General features: G+C 43.2%; 1 long non-coding RNA gene across 1 annotated transcript in view; it reads right to left on the bottom strand.

The window, feature by feature from the left end:
* LOC110213096 (uncharacterized) overlaps positions 1-21,039 on the bottom strand; it is a 34,277-nt gene extending 13,238 nt beyond the window's left edge. The window contains exon 1 of the long non-coding RNA XR_002325874.2: positions 17,308-21,039. This is a non-coding gene — a long non-coding RNA (uncharacterized LOC110213096). The remainder of the gene's footprint in view (positions 1-17,307) is intronic.
* Between the last annotated feature and the right edge of the window lie 3,691 nt (positions 21,040-24,730).

The raw sequence follows: 24,730 nt of genomic DNA on the forward strand, positions 1-24,730 counted from the left end.
AGTTCCATGAAGGTCCCCTTTCTGCTGCTGTAGGGAATTTATAAAGTTAAGAGTGCAGCCGCAATTGCTCTGAGCCCCCAGTTAGGAAAATTCCTAACATTTAGGCAGAGGTTTGAGCCTGACTCAATTTGTATTTACATTTTTCCTTGGTGTATGTATTTTGTTACACTGTTATATAGTTATCATAATTTTGTTCCATTATATTATTGGTGTGTATTTTTATAGAGTATAATTATACTCAAGTACTAATACTATAATAGTATTTATGGTTGAGGACAAATTCAGTCTGGGTGAAAAAGAGCATAATATATTCCCATGTCTGTTAATAGACAGGTACTGTCTGGGAAAGAACAGATCCCTTCTCTGAGCTTCCTAAAGTCCTTGTGTGTTAGTATCAGCCTGAATCTCAAGAGCTGCAATGTCTGTAGGGCTAGTGGCACTCCACAATATTGCTCTTCTGTGCCCCAGCTCAGTCTTACTTTCTTTTTCTTCTTTTGCTGGGTTGCCCCGAAGCTGCTGCTTATTTCTGGCTCAGCTTTGGTTGTCCTCACACCTTCTCGGCTGCCAAACTCCTGAGCTCTCTCTCCACTCTTAATCTTTAGATCCAAGGTTAGTGCTGGTCTACTATTTTATGGAAGATCCACAGAGTGCGACTGTTTCCTCAGCTAATCCAAGCACTCTACCTGTTGTCAATCTAGATTTTAGTTCATCTAAGGATTTTTCACACTTAGTCTAAAGTCTCTGATTGACTAATTGGTTGAGACTCCTTCTCATCTATTTAAAGCACCAGGGCAAAGTAGGGAAGGATGACTTGATTGATTTATTCAGTCAACACTCTACCCTTCCACATCCATCACTCAAGTTCTCATTCTCCATTTCAAGGCTTCCAGTTGCCCAATTTTCCTCATTTCCCTACCTTCCCACTCCCAGTCTTCGATCCCAAAGATGCTTACCTCCCCCATTGTCCTACTAAGCTCCTAATGACCCCAGGCCTTCTCTCCCATCACAGAGTTCACCAGCTCCTTGGTCACCATTGGAAAGAATGAATGAAATCCCACTTCTTTCACACAGCCATTTTGTAGGAGAGGGAGCAAGGCAGATGGGAGCTTACTTTCAACCCCAATCAGCTTTCCATTGCTTGCTGCCTTGTTCACCCAGAGCTCTATACCAGAGCCTCTAGGCTTCTTTGATATAGCCATTTGTCCATGTCAGAGGAGAGGTGAGGATAGGGACAAAGAGGAGTCATAACACAATTATTATGTTCATATCCTACATTGCTTAAAAATGAATTGATATTTAATGTGTTCCTGCCAACATACTACATGCAGGTATGTGCATGCATATGTAAATATGTATACCTGAAGCACCCTCTAGTGGAACATCTAGAAAATGTCTCATCTTCAAGAAATGATTATTCTTATTCAAAGAAAGAATGGTTTGGGGGAGGGGTTTGGGGGAGAGGAGGCAGAGAATCAGATTTAGAATGGGAAGAGACCTTGGGGTCATCTAGTCCAAATATTTCATTTTCTAGAGGAGAAAGTTGAGGTCTAGAGAAGTGACTAACCCAAGGTCATACAGGAAGTAGGTAGCAAGTCCCCAGAGGTCAATGAATGACACTTCCTTTTAGAGAGAAGGAAACTGAGCCCAGAGAAAGGAAGTGACCTTCCCAACGCCACAGAGGGAGTAAGTAAAAGAGCTGGGATTTGAACCCACATTGGATCCCACATTCGGATCCTTGGAATCCAAATCCAAGCATCTTTTTACTGTCCCTCAGAGGGCTGGGTTTTCCTACTGTCCAAGAGCAGGGGGAAGGTTTTTGGGAAAGAGGGAAGAGACCTGGAGAAAAAGCCTCTATCATGGCGGTGGGGAAGTCAGAAGCCCTTGAGGAAGGCGTGGGTGAGCAAGAGTCCATGAATGGTGTGACTTACTCACGGACTCCACAGGCCGCTCACTCTCCACCTACGTGGCTGCTGTGCTGCTTGGAGACGATGCCACTGTGATCAAAGAGCAGACGTGGTCAACAAATGCCAAGGCTGGCAGTGACCCTTCCCGTTGGGCATTCTTGGAGTCTGACCTGTGCTTTAGCACCTATAGCTACTGATCTTTCCTGCCTCTGCTGCTTGGTGGTTCCTGGTGGGCCGTGGGCTGCTGATGCTTCACTACTGAAGGCAAGAAACCAGGGTTTTCAATGGCATGGAAGCTCTCCCTGGAAAAAGGCAATCTAGCTGCGGGGGGGGGGGGAGAGGGCTGGTGGTCAAGGGGTACTTCAATGTCTTCTTATATACTTCCTGAATAATACAGATTGAGAACCCACACTTGGCCTATGCTTTCTTCCTTTCTTTTTCAAATTTGAGAAAAATGGTGATTGGGGGAAAACATGATGATTTTTTTTCTTCTGAATGAAAATGAGTTTTTCAGCAGATGAAGGGAGGGGGTGCGACACTTTCACCAGAGTAAAGCTTTCGTGTTCCTTTTGTGCTAAGCTGGCAGATGCTCAGGCATCCATCAGTGATTTTTGTAAAGGAACCCTCACCTCCTCTGAAGGGGTGAAGTCGACCACTCGGTCAGTCTGACCAAAGCCACCATCTCTTAGCCACGGAGATCCAGAGGCCTTTGATAGCCCTTCCTGAGAACAAACCAAGTCATGTAACGAGAGCTGGCTTTTAGGTAATACTTTAAGGCTTGAAAAGCACCTTACAGATAGTAGTTATTTCATTTGAGTCTCCTAATCCCGCTGTGAGGTAGGAACTTTTATTATCCCCATTTAACAGATGAAGAAAGGAGACTAAAGGAGACTCAGCGATATTAAGTGACTTGCCCAGGGTCACAAAGCCAGTGAGCGCCCAATGGTAGGATTCAAACTCAGTTCTTCTTACTCCAAGCCCAGCTCTCTCTATACTATGCCATACTGCTTCCCTAGCCTCTCTGGGTCTTCGTTTCTCTGCAAAACGTCAGGGATGACCTAGATTGTCTCTGAGGGCCCTTCCATGCTAAGATGTCATAGTTCCCAGAGGTGATGAGTCATTGCCTGACACTGATCCCACTGGTCTACTTTCCGTGATGCTGCACAGTCAAGCGCCAGATGGTGAAATCTCTCTCACTATGGACACAGAAATGCAGAAGAGGCCTCAGTGGGCATCTACTCCAACCTTTCCCTGATTAAGAACTCTAGAGAGAATTCTCCTAAGTGGTCATCTAGCCTTTCTTTGAAGACCTCCAGGTGATGGGGAGCTCACTACTTCCTGAGGAGGAAGGCCATTCCATTTTTAGATAGCTCCAGTCATCAGATCTTCCCTCCCTGCAATCTAAATAGGTCTCTTTTCAACTTCATCCAATTGCTCCTTGATTCTGCCCTCTGGGACAAACCAAACCCAAAACAACAGACAAAACCAACCCAGGTCTGATCTCTCTTACGTAAAACAAACCTTCCAATACTGGAAGACAGTTCTCATCTCTCCCAAGTGCCCTGCCCCACAAATTTCCCTTGTCTGAGCTAAACATGCCCTGTTCTTTTTTTTTTAAAAAATTTATGGAATAAAACAAGCATTTCCATAACATAGTATGATAAAAAAAAAAGATGATTGTACACAAAACTGCAAATCTATGCCAACTGACCCTCCCATGGCATGGGCTCTAGGCCCTCCACCTTTTAGGTGCTCTCTTTGGGATGTCCTCCAGTTCATCAGTGTCCTTCCTAAGCTGGAATATGGTCAGGGCAGAGGAGAGCAGACCCATCTGCTCTTCATTCACAGAACCTGAGCTTCTTTTAAAGCGTTCTAAGATCCTATTCGTTCCTGCTGGCCGCCGTATCAAGCTGTTGATTTATATTAAGTTTGCAGTCCAGCAAAACAAAACAAGTCTTTTCCAGCCCCATCTTTTTCTTGTGAACTGGATTTATTTTAACCTAAGTCTAAGACTTTATATTACCCCATTAAATTTCACTTGATTCAATTTGGACCTGTTCTGGCCTGTTGAGATCTTTTTGGAGCCTGACTTTCATTCAGTGTTTAGCATGGTTGACCCTGATCCAGCCTCTCAGAGGCCATATTTCTGTTATATTTATGGCCCACTCCATCCCCCTAGGACCACCTGGTTCCTTGAAGGAGTTGGGTACCTCTCTACCACTGGCTCACCAGTCATGTCCCTCTTCATTTTCTGGGCCCAATGATTAACTCTCCAAGTCTGTTAAACAGAAGATTAGCTTTTACAAAGGAATGCTTTCCTCAAAGAAGCAATAACAAACACACAGACATTTTCAGGGGTGTAACCCCACCCTCATCCCACTTCAGTCTGAGGGGTAGGGTGGAGATTAAGCTCATAATTTAGTTCTGTTCCTCCATAGCATTGGTCCCACCAAATCCATTGCCACAAGGCCGGCATCACTGCCGGCTTCTGCCGGGCTGGAGTCACGCATGGGACGTTGGCTTCCCAGCATTTCACAGTTTGCATAGGTGTGCAACACTCAGTTTGGATTCCTGTTCACCCTGACCCCCATGGCTGAAGCACTCTGTGGATCAGTGACTTAACTTCCTGCATCTAGAATGGGAAAGAACAAAGGGAATGAACTACCCAAAACTCCCTCCAGCTTCTCTAGGGCTATGTGGCCTGGCAGTGGGGCAGGGCTGGGAGAAGGAAGCTCTAAGGAAGATCCTTTGTGCCCTACCCCCTTACCACGTAGTGCAAGTGAACTAAGCTTCTCCTTCCTTCAAACAGAAACGTAGCAAACAGCCTCGCTGGTGCTGACTGGGGCTCAGACAACTCCAGCTGTGCAGTCAATGGAAAAAGGTCTCTTGACAGATGTTTGCTGATCGACTGACATACCGTGATGATATTATCAACCCAGTGCCAGTAAGGCGAGAGTTTTGATATTTCTTCAACAGAGATGGATACATGTGTATTGACCACGTTCTGTTACCCTGTCCTTCTTGAACTGGTGGCACATATTTCTGAGCTACTCACTGGAGTTGGAATGATGCCAGTGGGGAGGACAATGCCAAAAGGCAGCATGTGAAATGGTTAGAGCACTTGGCTGGAAGTCCTGATTTCTAGTGCTCTCCTGACACAGACTGGCTGTGTGACCATAAACAAGTCAAGTAATCTCTCAGTGTCTGAGGCAACCCTGTGGTTGCTCATTCTTCGTTCTCAAAGAAGACCAATTATGTCACACAGTGATGTCTTGACTTGTGCGTGAATCGGATTTAAGTGGGGCAGAGCTGCCAGGCATCAGCCTCACTCCCTCCTCCAGAGTCATCGGAGTCCAGTGGTAAGACAAGTCCAAATGATTGGCGATGGCCCAGGATGCAGTGGGTGGCCTTAGCCTTTTAAAACTAAAGTCTTTCCCAGGTCTCAGTCTGTCTGATCTGCACTCGTAGAAGATGTTCCTGTACTTCCATACTGATGAAATCACAGGATCTATTCTCCTTCAACATCCCCTGCCTCAAAGAACTTCCAGGGAAGAAACTCCTTCCCCCAATGCAGATGAGCAGTTCATCTGAAGCTTATGGTCTTAGAGAGCTGCCAGAGGCATTGAGGAGCTAAGGGACGGTCTCAGGGTGCCACGGCCAGGATGTGTCCAAGCTGGGACTTGAACCCACATCTTCCTGACTTTGAGGCTGGCTCTCCATCAATCAGGTCATGCCACCTCTCAGGGAGCACGGGTGAAATCATTGGAAAAAACGCAACAACGGCCATCATGACAGCAGACAAAGTGTACGTAACAAGTTTAGCAAGCGTTTAGGGCCATCATCCCGTCTGATGCTCTAGCCATCTTGTGGGTTAGAGACTACACAGCCATTTTACAAGTGAGGAAACAGGTTCAGAGAGATAAGCTGACCATCTGTGGCCGTAAAGCAAGTGCCAGATATACCACATGTAGGATACGCACCCCGGATAATAATCATAGCAACAATAACAATAAGAGCCAGCATTTAGATAGAGATTTAAGGTTTGTGAAACCTTTGCAAAGTGATCAAATGAGTTAATATTTGTAAAATAAGTAAATGAAAAGTGCTTAGCACAGTGCATGGCACATAGCAGGTGCTATATTTCTCCTCTTCCTTTCCCTTTTCATACATTTCCTCACTTGATCCTTACCACTCTGTGGTATAGATGTGCTTATTATCCTCACTTGACAGCTGGATTCATATTCAAGTCTTTCTGACTCCAAGTTTGGTACATAATCCTCTGCACCCCCTAGTTTAACCTAGGATGATGAATTCAGTGAGTATATGACCTCAGAACTGAGTGAATGGAATTGATTTGGATGGCTAGCCAGCATAAACTTCCCAACTTCATTGGCACCATGCTCTGACAGACTGTGTCCAAGACTGTGTGGCCTGGCCAGTGGAGAAACAGCACAACAGCCCTATATAAAAGGAACTTCTTGGATATCCTCTGTGAGTCATGATTGGAAAACAACAGGAAACATGGTCAGGGTACAAAGGATTTATCCAGAATCTTCCCAGAGATGGGTCTGGAGAACCAGCCTCGAGGACTCCTGTCTAATCTGCACAAGTAATCCTAGAGAAGGAAGAAGTCTACTTACCTCCACATATTTACAAACTGGGATGGAAAATTGGCTGAGCAAATTCCATCACCCATCAGCAAATTTAGACAAATCAAGAACTAGGCGAAGTCATTTTTAATATTCCAAGTTGTGAACTGGAACCAGAGAGGCTCTACTTCTTCATCTCAGCCAGGGGGGCTCCGTTGGGGGTTTGATTTAAAAGGCAGAGGCCTGACTTCTCCACAGGAAAATGGTAAATGGGAATCAAGACACTATCTAGTTCCCTTTGGTGCTCATGTTAAAATACAACTGAAAAGCATTTTTCTCTCTTCTGGGACTCAATACAAACAAAATAAACAATGGGCAGGCTATCTCCTTCCTTAATAACGTGGACTGCATGATCTGGGAGTCTTTTCAGCAACTGGGATTGCCAACTTTCTCTGTTTGTCCATAGGAAATGTTGACTCTGTCAAAACATTTACATTGTAAAGTCAGGAGAATGTGTCAGCCGATCCGGAGGTAACGTCACAACATCTTGACAAAACATATGTTACAAAGAAACTCTATCAGAATAGGGAGTGCTGGTTCTAGCTGTCTCCATGTGCAGGGTATGTGTGCATGTTCACCATTGCCTTGTGGACAGTTTGCCAATGAAATGAAAACGAATGTACCTATTTTAACAAAGAGGCGGTGGAAACGCTTATTTCAAGAGGGACAGAAAGTCGTTATGAGATGGCTCTGTATTACTCACATTTGTAAACATCATGGGAACTTGTGTGGTGAGGTGGGAAGCACACTGGATTTCAAATCAAAGCACCTGGCATCCAATCCTGCTCCTTATTCCCAGCATGCCCTTGGGCAAATGACTTCACTTTTTGTGAGCCTGTTTCTTCATCTGTGAAGTAAACAGGGTTAGGCTGATTTCTAGGTGCCCTTCCAGCTCTGAAATCGATGGTCAAAATAATGTAACCCCCCAAATAGGCAGTAAAAACAAAATACAAAGAACAAATATGTATTGTCAGATATGGCCGATCGGTCTGCCATTAAGCCTGGAGAACTAGGAGAATGGCGATGTCATCAAAAGAAATGGAGATGAAGGGAGTGGAAAAGAGGGATAGATTTTCTAATAATCAAGAACTGACTTAGCCATCTGATGACTGAGCCCTTGAGATACATACCATATTGGCAGTGGGATCATTGGCCCTGGCTGTCTTCATTGGCAAACTGTCTGACCTTGGACAGACCTGTACCCAATGCCTGCTTTTTATCTGACTTCCCTTGAATTCGCCACCTGCCCCAGCCCCATGAGTACAAGTCACACTAATACTGGCTGCCATTTAGAGCTTGCAAAGCACATGATTGTGTTTAAACCTCCCAATATCCATATTCAACAGGTACTTCAAGGATTAGAATCCTCATTGTACTGAGGAGTGAAGAGATTTGTCCAGGGGTCACACAGCTAGGAAGCATCTGTATCTGCTGTGCCTGACCCTGAAGGTAGGGGACAAAAGAGTAATGGTGAAGACCTTCATCAGTCATGTTCCTCTCTGTCTCAGTCATGAGTACCTACAGCAGTAAATATTTATTTGGGGGTCAAGGCACAGTGGTGATGAAGGGGAGCCCATGGATACTAAGAGCTACCTTGCTATTCTGGAAATCTTTAAGATCGGAGGCGACACTTTCTGCATCACTCAGGAAGCAAAGACTAGGAGACGCATAAGGAACACCAGAGAGTGACCCATGGCAGAATGTAGCCAGTGCCCATTATACCCCCCAGTCTATAAGGGTTATGGATTAGAACTGAAGAGAAGGGAAGGGACGGCTGGGGCTTAGACACTGTTCCCTCTGTCTTTAGAGAAGGACCTTCAACTTCTTTGCCATTTCCCCTCCAGCTGCCTCTGTTTGCAATGTCTGTTCTTGTGTCCCTTAATTTATCCTGTTCAGTGGGGAGGCAGGTTCCCCATTCTTAGGGCTAAATCTGACCCAATCCAATCCAACACACACTTTATTAAGCACCTACTATGAACCAGTGAAGCTGGGTGGGACAGTAAATAGTGCCGGGCTTAGAGTCAGGAAGACTCCAGTTCAAATCTGACTTCAGACACTTAGTAGCTGTGTGACCCTGGGCAAGTCACTTTACCCTGTTTGCCTCAGTTTCCTCATCTGTAAAATGAGCTGGAGAAGGAAACAGCAAACCATTCCAGTATCTTTCCCAAGAAAACCCCCAAAAGGGGCCATGTCACAACTGAAAAACAACTGAATAATAAAGAGACTAGAAGCTAAGAATCTAATTGAGGTCATCACGATGTTCACAGTTCAGGCCTGGTTAGCTGAGAGCTGAACTGGGGTGGCTGAGTGCATAGAAGGAGACAGATTTGAGAGCTGTTATGGAGCAGATCTTGAGCTGGAAGAGACCATCCAGCCCAACCCCCTGCCATTTTAGGGATGAGGTAATGGAAGCCCAGGGAGGTTATGGGATATGTCCAAGGTCACAGGCAGTACGAATCAGAGGTGGGCTTCGAGCAGACCTCCTTAAAAGCCAATGCTCTTCCCCTTACACCAGCTAGATACGGGAAGGGGGCAGCAGCAAAAGGGAAGAAAAGGGAATTAGCATTTATATGGTGCCTACTGTGTGTCAGGCACTGGGCTAAGCACTTTTTGCAAATATCACTTGATCCTTGCTTACAACAATCCTTTGAAGTAGGTGCTATTGTTATCCCCATTTTACAGTTGAAGAAATTGAGGCAAACATCAGTTAAGTGACTTGCCAGGGCCACACCGGTAGTGAGTGTTTGAACTCAGGTCTTCCTGACTCTAAGCCCACTGTGACGCCACTTAGCTGTAGGGGGAAAGGAGAGAGAATGACCTAGCCCATAAATGCCTGGCCTGACTTCTGCATTCCTATTCTCTGCCTCTTACTTTCTTCCTCTGGGAAACAGGGCAAATAAGACAAGTCTCCAGATGAAACGAAGATCAAGGGCTTCCTGTTTGCTTCTGGAAAGCTTTCAGCCCGGTGTAAACTGGGTTTGTTTGTGGTGATGAGGGATCAGCAGCCTCAGAAAATCAGGGGAAATACAACATCAGTGCTTCAGAGCCATTTCCGTCAGCGCTGCCGTTCCCTTTATCAGTTTGGCTTAATAGCTTTGAAATACGGCATCATTAGGAGTCAGAGCCTTACTGTAATATTTACGGCCCTTTTTGTCAAATCATCTTTGAGATCATGTGCACACTCTGACACTAGAGGGAGTGGATTATGTATAACAGCCCGGAAAAGCCTGCAAATATTCGAGGTAAAAATGCAAAGGATTTCTAAGCTTAAAAAACAAAATCACCCAACCCATCACTGGGGACACACTGCGCCCTTGCTCCTGTAAAGTGGACTTGTATGGGGGGGGGGGAAGCAGAGTGTTCTGCTCACCCTCAACTGCTTAAACAGATCTCTGATCTCATCAGTGTAGATGATGACAGCAATGAGGATGATAAAAGCTAATAGTTATGTAACACTTTAAGGTTCACAAAGCACCATACCTACACCCATATAAAATCTAATTTGATTCTTAAAACAAGGCCAGCAGGTAGATGCTATTGTATTCCTATTTGACAGATGAGGAAACTGAGGCTAAGAGAAGTTAAGTGACTTTCACAGGGTCACCCAGTGAGTATCTGAGGCAAGATTCCAAGTCAGGACTTGATCCACTACTGGCCTCCTCAGAGTCTCACCACCACTGCAGAGCTTGTCCTCTATGCCTTCCTGTGGGACGCAAACCTGTGAATACTCTAGAGGAATAAATGAACTAGAGACCTCCCCTCAGGCCTTTTCATTTTTTTTTGGTTGTTGTTGTTGTTTTTTAGGGAATTGGGGTTAAGTGACTTGCTCAAGGTCACACAGCTAGTTAGTGTCAAGTGTTTGGTCTGAGACTGGATTTGAACTCAGGTCCTCCTGACTTCAGGTCTGGTGCTCTATCCACTGCTCCACCTAGCTGCCCCCTGTTCAGGCCTTTTCGTATCCCCAGTGTATCATGGAACCCTCTACCTGCTCGTCTCCTGTCTCCTACTCTTGCTACCTGACCAGCTCACTCCCTTTTCCTGTCATGCCTGTTGACCCAAGACCATAGATTTAGGGCTGGAATGGATGTGAGAAGCCACTGAATGCAAGAACTCCATTCTGCAGAGGAGGAAACAAAGTTCCAGAGAGGAAAAATAATTTCCCAAGTTCACATGGTTTGTAAATGGCTGGAGCTTGAACTCAGATCCTTGGACTCTGCAGCCTTAGCTCTTCCCACTGTTCTCTGCTCTTGTCCCCAAGGGAGATTATTATGAATAGTGCCAGCCAGTCAGGTGACTTTTCTAGTTCATAATAATAATCAGCCATTGCTGGCAATATGTGGCAGCTTGCTTATGCCCACCCTGTGGTTTTCCATGACCTTTGGGTTACTGATCATTCTCATTATCTAGAGATGATAGTGTTTCATCATTCACAGTCATAGTCTATCAATATGGGAGAATACAGTTGTTAAAGATGGGGGGTCTGATGGAAGGGAACTGCTAGGGATTACAGAATTCACGGTACCATTTGTAAAATACAATCTAACCCTTCTCTTCTTCCTCTTCCAACGTGAACCCAGCTCACTGGCCGTTTGCTCGGTCCATCCCCGACAGATTTCCTGGTGGAATAACTCCATGGACTGCTTGTTCAGCTCCATAATACCAGTTCAATTCAATTTGAGAAATACTGATTAAGCACCTCATGTATGTGGTAACTAACACAGTGACTGGCACATAGTAGGCACTTAAATGCCTGTTGATCAACTTTTTTAAAAATATGTTTTCTCTATCACTTAACACAGTTCCAGGCACATGGTAAGCACTTTATAAAGCTTATTGATTAATTTTTGTCTTTTTATCCTTAATTCCCATTACAATCCCTGGCACATAACAGGTATTTAATAATTTCTGGTTGATTTCTTGATTGCAGCGCAATTTCCCAAGTGCTTGGAATACAAAACCAAAAATGAAACAGTCCCTGTCCTCAAGGAACTTAAATTCTGCTGGTAAATGTCTACATTCTACCAATAGCTGTTCAACTTTTTTTTAAAATGAAAAATGGTTAATTTTCAAGCAGCTTAATAGGCTGCTTTTGTACCTCCCATGTTTTGAGCAGCAAAACCATAGAGACCTACAGAATTAGAAGGGATGTCAGAAGCCATTTATTCCAGCCTGTAGTTGTCCAAGAACTCCCTGTACATTATCTCCAACAAGTGACCATCAGGCCTCATATGAAGATCTCCACCGATAGTGAGCTCCTGACCTACCCCACTTTTAAAGAGCTTTCACTGGTAGGCAATGTTTCCTCAAATCCATCTTCACCAACTTCATTCAATAACTCAACGGGGGCTTTGTGCTAGTGACAGGAGCCCAAAATACACAGTGGAACAGAGCCTGTCCTCAAGTAGCTTACATTCTACTGGATGGTTTTGATGTGTTCCCAGAGGAGAAAACATAGGCTATCTACAAGATAAAAATGGGGGGAATGCGAGGTGATAACTGGGGGGAATGGGGAGGAATTGGTGCTTCAGCTAAGCCTTGAGGGAAGCTAATAGTTCTAAAAGTCAGAGGAGCATTCCTAGCATAGAGAAAAGGACAGAGAATGTTGCTTACAAGCAATAGCAGGTGGTCAAGTTCAGCAAGAATGCAGAGGATATGAGGAGAAGCAATATTAACTATCTTAGAAAAATCAGCTGGAACTAGATTGTGAAATTTTTTGAAAGAAATAAATTTTATTGGTATTCAGTTTAACAGCTATTCAAAAACAAATGCTGAAATGCCTCATCAAAAGAACTATCCTTGTTAAATGGACAAATGCAGTATAGGGCTAATTTTTTTTTAAAAAATTAGGCTATACACTTCATTTATTTAGTCTCAGAGAAATGAAATTTCTCAGATGTTAATTTTCTGGATAATTGAAGCTTACCATGTAAAGTATCAGTTTAAAAAAATTAACCATTTTGGATAGAAGTCTTTCTATAACTGCATCCCATATTTCCCCAACCTCTTAAACAGAGTATACTTAATGCTTTCTTTGACTTACGGCAATAATGATGAACAATCAATTAATAGTACTAGGATTAGAGGAAGAATATAAGCACAATTGTAAAATGTTTTAAATGACAAAGAGAGGAATTTGTATTTTGTCCTACAGGCAATAGTGAGCCACTGAAGCTTCTTGGCCAGGTGAGGTGACCCACTCAGACCACCCCTCTTCCTTGCTCCAGTTCTGCCCTCTTTGCCCAAGCTATAGAAATCATCCCTTTCTAGCCATTCAGTTTTTCATTTAAGGCTCTCATCTTTCAATAGGGAAATCTAATTTTTGCTTCGAAAGAGGGAAAGGGTCACTGGGGGCTTCCAGCAAGGCCATTTAAATATCATTAAAAAATTTCTATCACCATTCAGTTTCATAAGCTGTTCACTTGCTAAATGTACAACTTCAATGAGCTAGCTGTCATCAGCTCCTTGGAAAATCCCAGAGAATAGGGCCTTTCATTTCCACTGTCAAAAGCTGCCAGTGTTGACAAAATTGAGTTTCTAAAAGCTGTGTAAATGAGCACAAACATGGCTGTGATATTAACATAGCAACAAGAAAGGCGATGGAAAAAAAAATGAGTGTTCAGTCACAAACAGGCAGAATCGACTGCTGTTGCAAACGGTGATAATTGTGATGTGCTTCCCTCTAACCTTTTTGGAGAGCTACTCTGTTAGTAATCCCACCCTGTATTTCTCTCCAATCAATCTCGTCTTGACATACTCCAGCATAAAGCTTTCGGCCGGTATTAGACTCACTTGTTAGCATAAATAAAAATAAAATGAAGAAAGGTGGCACATAGTTCGAAATCCTTGACCTCTCACTGGTATCTTCAAGGCAGGGGGTTCCTGCTGTAGGACTAGGTGGGATTGTGCGCTGCACAACTCACATCTCTGAGGTCCCAATAATGATCCTAGCTCGGACATTCATATTCTGATGGATGTTCGAAATGTGTCGAGGCAATCCCCCCAGGGTTTGGATGACCTGGGTCCAACGCCCACCCTTGTCACATACTGACCCAGGACAAGCCATCTCTCCTTTTAGTCCTTCCAGGTGGCAATCTAAGATTCTAAGTCAGTGAACGCTTGTCTGGCATATGATAAACACTTAATAAGTGGTTCCTGATGGGCTGAATTGCATTGATCTCCATTGAGAGAGGAAGCTCCTTAGACTGATGAAATCACCCACAGTTCAGTATGAAAAAGCAAAATAAGGGTTAGAAGCAGCCTGGTTCACTGGCAAACCTGAGTCCAAGCCCATTCTGGTATATATTAACCTAGTGATCCCAGGTAACTTAAACCTGAGGTCATTAAGAAGCAGTGTGGTAAAGGGGAAAGATCTCTGGAATCAGAGGTCAAGGGTTCCAATCCTGCTTCTGATCCTAACTACCTGTGTGAAATGGAATGAGGTTTTTTTTTTTTTATCCTTTCTAGGCCCTGGTTTCCTGATCTGTAAACAAAGGGAATTGCACTATGTGGTCTTAGAAGTCCTGCGTGGCTCTAATTGGTTGGTGCTGTGGAACTGTGGAATATTGGGGCTCTAAAGGACCTTAGAGATCATTTTGTCAAGCACCCTCATTTTACAGATGGAGAAACTGAGGCCCAGAGAGGAAAAAAATAACTTGCCCAAGCTCCCACAGGCATAAAGTGGGAGAGCTGAGCCTCATTTTCCCCACCTATAAAGTGGGAACAATAATTCCTTTCCTGCCAAATGCCCAGGGTTGTGAAATACCGGGTGGAAGGCATTCCGCAAACATTAAAGCTTTAAATAAACGTCAGCTATTACTATCCTTATGCCCCACATTGACTGCCCCAAATTTGCAAGGTGAGTGAGTCTGCCACTGGCATGAATACATTCAGCCAAATTATTTTGGAAAGTGCTGATGTTTCCGGGGCTTGGACCCATTGTCTCTGAGGTCTCTTTCCTCTTCTTCCATTCCTCTTCCAATCCTAGGATTCCAAGCCAAGCAGCCATTTTTAATTCTTTAAGTAGTCTCTTTACCAAAATCAAAACAGAATAAAACAAAAGCTCGTGCTGTGAGTGAGTTTGCTGTTGACTTTTTTCCTCCAATGGAATTTAGGTCAAGTATTAAGTCTTTGAAGCCAGTTTAGATTGTTTATTTGAGCAAATCAGTCTAATGGCATAACATTTGATCACTTGATCCAGGCACATTTTCTCAGCTGTGGTATCTTAGCAAGCCTGTCCTAGGGATATTTTGTATACGAATTTCAAAATAATTCGTCAGAAACAAAAAACACTCAAGGAATTTGTGTTCCCATATATAAGTCATGAAGCAGTCACAAAAAGAACTGTTAAAGTTCACCAGCACAACAATGTCACCTCTCCCCCAATTCTTGTGTTTATTTTGTCCATAACCATTAACAAGCATTTATTAAGATTTGCTCTGTGCCAGGCACTGTGCTAAGCTCTGGAGGTCCAAAAGCTACCCATCAGAGAGCCAGGCTCAGGGCACAGGGGCTGGCAGCCTCCCGAATCCTTGGCCTTTGCCTGCCCTTGAGATCTGTCCTGCGTTCATTGCTCTCAGGTTGCCTGCCTGTCTCTTTAATAGGGTCCCAAGGCTCCCCTGGCTTCAGTTCCACCCCCCCCACACACACACAGATTCCCGAGCAGCAATTCTGGTTTTCCCGCTAGTCCAAGGGATCTTCTCCAAAAAGAAGGCAATTATGTAAAAAGCTACCCAGAATACAAACAAAACAGGCACAGAAAAGGTAAGGCTATTCCCACTTAGGAAAGGGAATGCTAAGAAATTAAGAGGCTTAGGGGGATCAGAAACAGTTGAGAGGTGAATATTCTTGTTTCATTCTTTTTTTTTTGGTAGCTGTTGTTCAGTTGTGTCCGACTCTTTGTGACCCCATTTGAGGTTTTCTTGGCAAAGAGCCTAGAGGAATTTGCCATTTCCTTCTCCAGCTCATTTTACAGATGAGGAAACTGAGGCAAATAGGTTGAAGTGACTTGCTCAGGTTCACACAGCTAGTAAGTGTCTGAGGCCAGATGTGAATCCAAGAAGAGCCTGAATATTCTATCTGCCTAGCTGTCTCTTTCCAGTTACCAAGCCCATATTTTTTCTCCCTCTCCCTTAAAAAAAGAAAAAGAAAATATTTGTAGTAAATATGTATTTTGCAGGCAACACAAATTCGCATATTGGCCACATCCAAAAATGTGTGTCTCATTCTGTATCTTGAGTCCCTCGCCTCTGAGTCAGCAAGTGGGCTGCATGGTTTATCATGAGTCCTCTGAAATCATGGTTGATTAACAGGTTTATCAGAGTTCTTAAATCTTTCAAAGTTGTTCATGTAGTTGTTTGTATGGTCTATAAATCAGAGGTTCCCAAACTTATTTGGCCTACCACCCCCTTTTAAAAAAATTACCCAGTGCTCCCACCTGGAAATCTACCTTCTTTAACCCTTTAACTTTTCTTTTTAATTTGCGTCATTTAAAAACATATATATTATAATTTTTTTAAATGATGCATCTTAAATTTAATGATTTATTATAAATTTGTGTTTTTTTCCTGCATTGACATTTTGGTGATGCAATATTGTATCATGTAATGGCATAGCCTCACATTATAAGCAAGTCCTTACATGCACATCCTCCTGCCTACACATGCTGGACTTCTCCACGTACAATGATTTGTTCCACCATCCCCCAGCTCCTTGGGTTCTAGTTCTTTACCACCACAAAGAGAGGGGAGAGGTGATTTTTCAAGCCTTGTTGGGAGTATAAGACAGAGCTGCAAATGAGCTGTTCCCCTTTTTACCTTCTGAATAATGACTGATCAGGACTAAGTGAAATCTTTCTTCTAGTGGCCCTTTTCTCTGGGGGTAAGTCTTCCTGCTGCTGCCTCTGTTTCCACTGGAACTGCTCCAGCAGCCAACACCCTGCCGCTCATGTGCCTAGGAAGGGGGGAGTTGCCAACTGCCCTTTGACATGTCATAAAGTCCTGCACTAGAGGAAAGAAGATACAAACAGAAAGTCTCCCTTCTCCGAAACAGTCTTGCTTCAGAGGCTTTGGGCTTATGGGGCCAGATCTGGTGGGGGAAGGGCATCTTCCCCTATTAATCTCCTGAGGACTGAGAATTCTCTCTACACTTCAAAGCTGGAAGGAAGAAAAGATCTGAAGGGGATTTGTGTCCTAGCATGGGGAAAGGAGGAGTTCTTAAATATGTCCACAAAGTTCCAACTCAGTGGTCAATTAGAAGAGTCTCCAGATCTTTTAGGAAGCAGGGAAGGGATCTCTCTGTATCTGTTCTGAAGTGAGACTGGAGGGTCCCTCCATCACAGATCCCCAGGGGGAGGAGGTGCTCACAAAGAAATAATCCTTTCTTTCAAGGATTTTCCAATCTAATAAGGGAGATAAAAAAGTGCATATATTGTTTTTTCAAAAAAAAATTTTTCATTTTGGTCTTAAATACAAAAAGACAAAAAAAAAGAGAACATTTCCATGTATGCAGCACAACATAAAAAGAGGATTTAACATAAAACCGGAAATTTCCATTTCACAGTTTACTTTTTAAAAAAATTATGTAATAAGTACTGCACATTGTTTTCAAAGCTAAACTGCTTTTCTGTGCTTCTTTCTAACTTTTCTTTTTCTTCTGTGTGGTTTAAATTTTTTTCTCCCTCTCTCCCCAAACTATCCTATAGAAGGCTACCATTAGACACAAATATATGTATATACATAAAAACATATCATACACACCTCCATCTGTCAGTTTCTTTCCCCAGATGTAGACAGCATCCTCCCCCACAGGTCCCCTGCAGTTGACTTAAGTATCTACAATACTCAAAATGACCCAGTTGTTTAAAGTCACTCCCAAACAACATTGCTGTTACTATGTACAATGCTCTCCTGGTTCTACTCATTCCACTCCTCACCTTTTTGTGCAAGTCCCTCCATGTTCCTCCCAAATGAACCAGCTCTTCACTTTCCACAGCCCAGCAGCATTCCATCATGATCATTCCATTTCACTTAAATTGTTAAATTTATTGGCATATAATTGGGCAAAATAGCTCCTTATAATTGCTTTGATTTCATCTTCATTAGTGGTATATTCACCCATTTCATTTTTAATACTAGCGATTTAGTTTTCTCTCTTTTAAAGATCATATTAATCAATGGTTTATTTTATTGGTTTTTTTTAAAACCAACTCCTAGTTTTTTTAATAATTCAATGGTTTTCTTACACTCAACTTTATTAATCTCACCTTTAATTTTTAAGATTTCCAATTTAGTGTTTAATCAGGGATTTTTAATTTGTTCTTCTAGTTTTTTAAATCACATACCCAATTCATTGGTCTGCTTTCTCTGTTTTATTGATATAAGCATTTAAAGATATAAATTTTCCTCTGATTACTGCTTTTGCTGCATCTCCTAGGTTTTTATGTCTCATTGTTGTCATTGTATTTAATGAAATTATTGTCATGTACTTGTTATCGACAAGTTGTTGTTTTTCAGTCCCGTCTGACTTTTCGTGACCCCATTTGGAGTTTTCTTGGCAAACACATTGGAGTGGTTTGCCATTGCTTTTTCCAGCTCTTTTTCCAGATGAGGAAACTGAGGCAAACAAGGTAAAGTGACTTGCCCAGGGTCACACAGCTAGTAAGTGTTTCCAGATTTGGACTCAGGAAGACAAATCTTCCCAACTCTAGGCCCAGCTCTATATCCCCTGTGATACCTATAACTGTCCCTATCAACAAATAACAAATAGAAATAAGTATAAGACGTTGGTTGGAAGGACTCATGCCAGAGCTGCCTCTTAAAAGAAGGGAGGAAGTCTATGAAGCAGAGATAAGGAGGCATGGCTGGTCTGAAGAATGACTCATGCAAAGGCATGGAGATAGGAGATAGAGGACTATGTTTGAAGAACAGAAAGATACCAGTTCGGCTGGATCACAGAACAGAGGATGGGGAGTGACGTCCATAGAGGCTAGCAAGCTAGGCTGGGGCCAAGTTTCAAAGGGTTTTAAAAGCTACAAAGAGGAGCTTCAGTTTGATACTAAAAAGAATAGAAAGCTGTTAGAGTTTGTCAAGTAGGGCAGTGATATGGTCAGATAAGCACCAGGAGGAAGGTAGATTGGAATATGAAAAAAGACAGGGAGACTGTAGCAATGATCTAGGTGAGAGTGTACCAGTACTTGAACTCTGGTGGCAGCTGTGTGGGTGGAGAGAAGGAGTGGAGGCAAAAGACTTGTGAAGATGAAAACAACAAGATTTGGCAAATGATTGGATGTGGGGTTGGGGGAGGATGATCAAGGAGCTGAGAATATTTTGTTGTTCAGTTGTGTCTGACTCTTTGTGACCCCAGGGACTTGTCCATGGGGTTTTCTTGGCAATGATACTGGAGTGGTTTGGCCTTTCCTTCTCCAGTGTGTCCCCATTTTACAGTTGAGGAACTCAGGCAAATAGGAGCTAAGTGACTTGCCCAGCGTAACACAGCTAGTAAGTGTCGGAGGCTGGGATTTGAACTCAGGTCTTCCCGATTCCAAGCCCAGTGATCTATCCACTATGCCACCTAGCTGCCCCAGTAAGGATAATAAATACCAAGGTTAAAACACCTAGGTGAATGGAAGAATGTTGATGGTACCTTTGACAGAAATCGGGAAGGCTGGTAGGAAGAGGTAAAAGGAATTCAGCTTTGGACATGTTGAATTTGAAATGTCTGTGGGACGTTTGATTCAAAATTCCCACTATCTAATTGGTGATATAAGACTATAGAACAGGAGGGGAGTGGGTTGAATATACATGTGGGAACTTTCTGAATGGACAATATATTTTGCAGATACTTACTTCGCATGTGTTCCTGTTGTCTTACCTGCTAGGATTGTGTCACGTTTGTCTTTTGGCAGTGACTAGCATAGTGCCTGGCACATAGTAGGTACTCAATTAATATTTATTTGTTTGATTGCTGGAGCCTCATATTTCCTCTATTCATACTAAAGAATAAGTGGGCTAAAATGAGAACTGTTGTCACAAAAGAAAGACAGGAAAAGAGATAGTGATAGTGGGGTGTGTGTGTGTGTGTGTGTGTGTGTATGTGTTTCGATAAGCACTAGCTGCAGATGTCAAAGAAAATAACACTTTTTTGAAAACAAGTTAAAATTTAAAGTATTTCAACATCATCCCTGACTGGGGGATGATTAGCCTCAAGAAGAAAAGACTGAAGGGAGGACATAATAGTTATGTTCTAGTATTTGAAGAGATGTCATAGAGACAATGATTATGTCATATTGATCTCTTGATTGTAGGGCATTGAGGTGGAGTAGTATAGACAGTGCTGTACCTAGAATCAAGAAGATCTGAGTTCAGATCTGGCCTCAAACACTTACTAGCTGTGTGATCCTGGGCAAGGCACTTCACCCTGTTTGCCTCAGTTTCCTCATCTGTAAAATGAAGGAAATGGCAAACCCCTTCAGTATCTTTGCCATGAAAACCCCAAAGGCGTCCATGGAGAGTCAACACAACCTAAGTGATTGAACAACAACCAAGCGTAAATGAGTGGCCAGGGTGAGGGTGGGGGGGGTTGTTGGGCTCACCCTCCCTGGAGGGCTTGGAGTCATGGCTGCCTGAGCCCTCCTCATAGAGCTTGTCAGGGTTGGACTGTGTGATCATGGAGTTTCCTTCCAGCTTCGAGCTTCTGAGGTCCAGTGAATTGATGTTTGCAGTGAATGGGGATTGAAAAACAATGTAACTCCATTGCTCTGCCCATGAAAAAATGAATCATTATGGTCCGGCTGGTGACACCCCTGCCAATTAAACCTGCACTTAGGTGGGGCAAATGGCAAGGAGCTTTCATTCTCCCTGACCCAATGAGGGGGTGGGTTCACTGTAGGTCTTCAGGGATATGCAGCATGATCACTTATCACAAAGGTTATAGAAGGCATTTCTCGTTCAGGTATAGACTGGATTAAATGACCACTGAGGCCCCTTCCAATGTTTAAGTTCCACAATTCTGTGATGTATTACCCTGCAATTTTTGTGTCCAAAATACATTATAACTGTGGTGCCTGCTTACCACTCTCCACTTCCTTGGGCCTCAGTTTCCTCATCACTAAAATGAAGAGGCTGACCTCAATGACCTCTGAGATCCTTTCCAGCTCTGGTTACATGACCTATGACCCAATGTTTAACAACATTCTAGCAGTTGGAGGTCTCCAAAAGTAGCATGAGCTGCTTCAGTAGGGTCTGGGTTCCAATTCCTTTGAGGTCTTCCAGCAAAGGTTGGTTGACCACTTTTAGGGAAGCTTCCAAGATTTCCATGAGGTCTTTCTCCCCTCCAGAGCCAAGCTCCAACGACTGACTCCATAACACCAAGAGTCCCCTTTCTAGAATGCTCCCTGAAATGCAATCCATTACTAAATAAAAACAGATAAGGACCATTAGTAATTGGCACACTAACTGTAGTCTAGTAAGGATGCCTGTTCTCTTAAGTATATAAATGATATCCCTTTAAATGATTGACTATCTCAGGAAATCTGACCCTTTACATAAAGTTAGAAATAATGATCATACAAATTTATGGGATGCTTTTAAATTTGCAGAGTGTTTTTCCCAATCCTGCAAAGCAATAATAATATTTATATATTGATATAGGTTTGCAAAAGTGCTTTATAAAAATCATCCCATTTGATCCTGCCAACAACCCTGTGAAGTAGATGCTATTACTATTTCCATTTTACAGTTGAGGAAACTGAGACAGAGGTTAATTATTTGCCTAGGGTCTCACAGCCAGAAAGTGCTTGGGACCAGATTGGACTCTGGGCTTCTTAACTCCATGCCCAGTACTCTAGACGTTGCACCACCTAGATTCTTGTTATAGCTGGTACAAGTATTTTTATCCTCTTATAGGTTGGCAGACAGTGGCTCTTTATGATAGCCATTGGTGGACTCTGTCTTTCCTCCAAAGCCTAAGCTAGCTAGGAGAAGCTCGTAGCCAAGTTGACCACAGAATAGGTATATTTTCTACCATAGCAACTGTCAAATATCATCTCCCATGTCACAGAGCGATTGTAAACTCCACGGGTGGAATGAGTCACCACAATCAACCAAGTCATACATACTTCAAGATCATAGACCCAGATCTCTAAGGTCATCAGTCCAGTGCCCTCATTTTACAGATGAGGAAACTGAGGCCCAGGTGTTCAATAAGTGTTCATGGAAATGAATAGAGTACTCTGTCTTAATGGCATGTTTCTGAGTCCCACGGAGTTTCCATGTTTCCAGGATGGGGGGAGGCACCAGAAGGAGGGACTCTGGGGCATAAGTAAGCTCAGTTATGGGTGGATCTATCACATACCAAAATGAAAGGCACCTGGCTTCACATCCAGAGTTCACAAGAATTGGAGACTAGCTGGTTAGTCTGTTCCCTCTTCACCTACTCTAGAGCCCAAGATTAACCTCGCTATCTCTAAATCAAACCCTCCCCATCTTGGATTGACTTTCTCATAGTGAATGGACTCCTACAGAGAGGCCAGAGGGCACCATAACCTTGTCTGGCACCTAGCCTATCTCTCAGTGGCCTGGGAAACCATAGATATTAGATAATCTCCTGATTAGCCTGTACACTCCTTTGTTAAACAACCAGTCAGTCAGCTGGCTAAGAAAACAATCCCCTCCTTCTCCTTGGTGACTATTGTTCTACCCCAATGAGTCCCAAAGAAAACATTGTTCAAGGGAGAGCCAGGGAGCCTGGGAACCATCACCAAGGACTGTCTAAACTTGCCCCTTGGTGGAGGGGAACTGGATGTCTAAAATGGGGCAAACAAAAACAAGTAAATCCAGGGGATGAGGAGAAAGGGAGAGTGTGAACAAGTAGGTTGGGGGAAGGGCAAATCAGGGAAGATTTCCTGTAGCAGAGGATACTCAGCTGATCCTTGAAGGAAGGGCCAATGAGATATGCAGAATACAGATCATATCAATTCTGAAGCTCCAATCAATCTGGCAAGCTTAAGAAAGAGAATTAGGCTTGGAACCGGGAGACCTGGAAGTGTGCTGGAGGAGAAAACAAAATAAAAAACGAATGCTAAACACTGGGGGTATAAAGAAAGGCCCCAAATGGTCCTTGACCTCAAGGAGCTTACATTCTAATGGAAGGAAAATAAGTAAATAACTAACACACAAGATCTAGCAACCGACTGGACAAGAAATGAGTGAGAGTGAGGAGTTAAGGATGGGACAAGGCTGCAAACTTGGGTGACCCAGAAGGAAGATGGTGCCCTTGTCAATAAGAAGGAAGTTTGCACAGCAACAGCAACATTGTGTGATGATTAACTATGATAGACTTAGCTCTTCTCGGAAAGATAATGATGCAAGATAAGTCCAGAAGACACATGAGGGAAAATGCCATCCACCTCCAGAGAAAGAACAATGGTGTCTGAATGCAGATGGAAGCAGACTATTTTCACTTTTTTTGGTTTTTTGTTTTTTTATTCTCGTGGTTTTTCCCTTTTGTTCTCATTCTTCTTTCACAACATGTCTAGTGTGGAAATATGTTTAACATGATTGTACATGTATAGCCTATATCAGATTGCTTGCTGTCTGGGGGAGAGGGCAGGGAAGGGAGGAAGGGAGAAAAATTTGGAACTCAAAATTTTACAAAAACGAATGTTGGAAACTATCTTTCCATGTAATTGGAAAAAATAAAATACTATTAACAAAAAAAAAAGAAGGAAGTTTGCAAGAGGGGAGGATCTGGGGACAAAGACAATGAATTCTGTTTTAGACTTCGTGAGTGTGTGAGATGTTTATGGGGCATCCAGTTTGAAAAGTCCAAAAGGCACTTGGTAACTCAAGATGGAATTTCAGGAGAGAGGTTAGGGATGGGGATAGAGGTCTAGGAATCATCTCTGCAATGAAAGAAATTTAGAATTAATTGTAACTACTCACAATTTCTCAAAGTCAGTCCAGCATAGTGTTTTATAAATGTGTGTTAGTTAATTGCTTGATGCAAGATAGGAGCATTGACAGCTGGGGATCATGAAGGAAGGCTTTCTATAGCATTTGGTACCACAGGTGAGTATTAAAAGGAGGAAAGTATTCTAAGGATCAAAGGTGAGGAAGGAAGTTATTCCAGGCACGGGGGTGGCTGTGGCAGGGAGGGGAAGGGAGGGCAGCCTGTTCAAAGTAGGAGAGGAAGGAGGTTGAATGTCAGGCTTAGAAAGAAGGAAGTGAGCAGTTTGGCTAGAACGTTGAGTGCTAAAACAGGAATACCATAAATTGAGTCTGAAAAGGTAGCCAGCGAGTAGACTGCAGAGGGTTTTGAATGTCAAACAGAGGAGTTTGTATTTTATTGAAGAAACAAAATGCTATCTGACCCAGCTGTTTTCTTGTTGCTGTCTGAAATGTTGGCATCCCAAGGGTACTATCCATCTCTTCCATACAGTAGCCCCCTCCCCCCCAACACATGCCACACAGACATAGCCACTTAATCTTCACCGGTGTGTCTCAGGGCTCACACCACAGGTGGAATGGCCCTGACTTTCTCCACCTCCCCCATCAAGGCTTGCTCACAAACTGGCTCTCTACCACTTGGTCACTCTCTAGCAGCACGATGTGATAAAACAACTCACATTTGTATAGTTCACTCAGGCTTTCAAAACACTTTCTGTATTTGATCTTACTAGCTTCGTGACTCTGGGCAAGTCACTTAACATTTATGAGCCTTGGTTTCCTCACCTGTAAAGTGGGAGTTATAATTCTTCCCTTAAGGGTTGTCATGAGGCTCCAACAAGATCTCTTTTGCTAATTTTAAGGGTCTGTTGGGGACTGGACCCGTGATTTCAAGATGAGGAAACTGTCTACCTATGCAGGTTGAGACCTTGTCTGCATGTTAAAGTCCTAGAGAGATGACTAGAACCTAGAGAGTGGAAGGGATTTTTCCAGGGTCACGTGGGTAGTAGTGCCAAAGGAAGGACACCAACCCAGGTCTTGCTGGCTTGGAGGCCAGCTCTTACTATTGCACACTACCTCCTGTTAGCTTTAAAACATCATCTAAATATTAGTTATTATTATTGCTGCTCCCACCATCTGTCTCATCTCCATCCTATTGAGATTTGCTTTCTCACTCCCCACCCCCAACAGAATCCCCTCTCTCCTCTTCGATACTCTAGATTCTACCCCCAGACTA

Source organism: Phascolarctos cinereus, unplaced genomic scaffold, assembly GCF_003287225.1.
Source record: "Phascolarctos cinereus isolate Bilbo 61053 unplaced genomic scaffold, phaCin_HiC Scaffold_1;HRSCAF=81, whole genome shotgun sequence".
NCBI lineage: Eukaryota > Metazoa > Chordata > Mammalia > Diprotodontia > Phascolarctidae > Phascolarctos > Phascolarctos cinereus.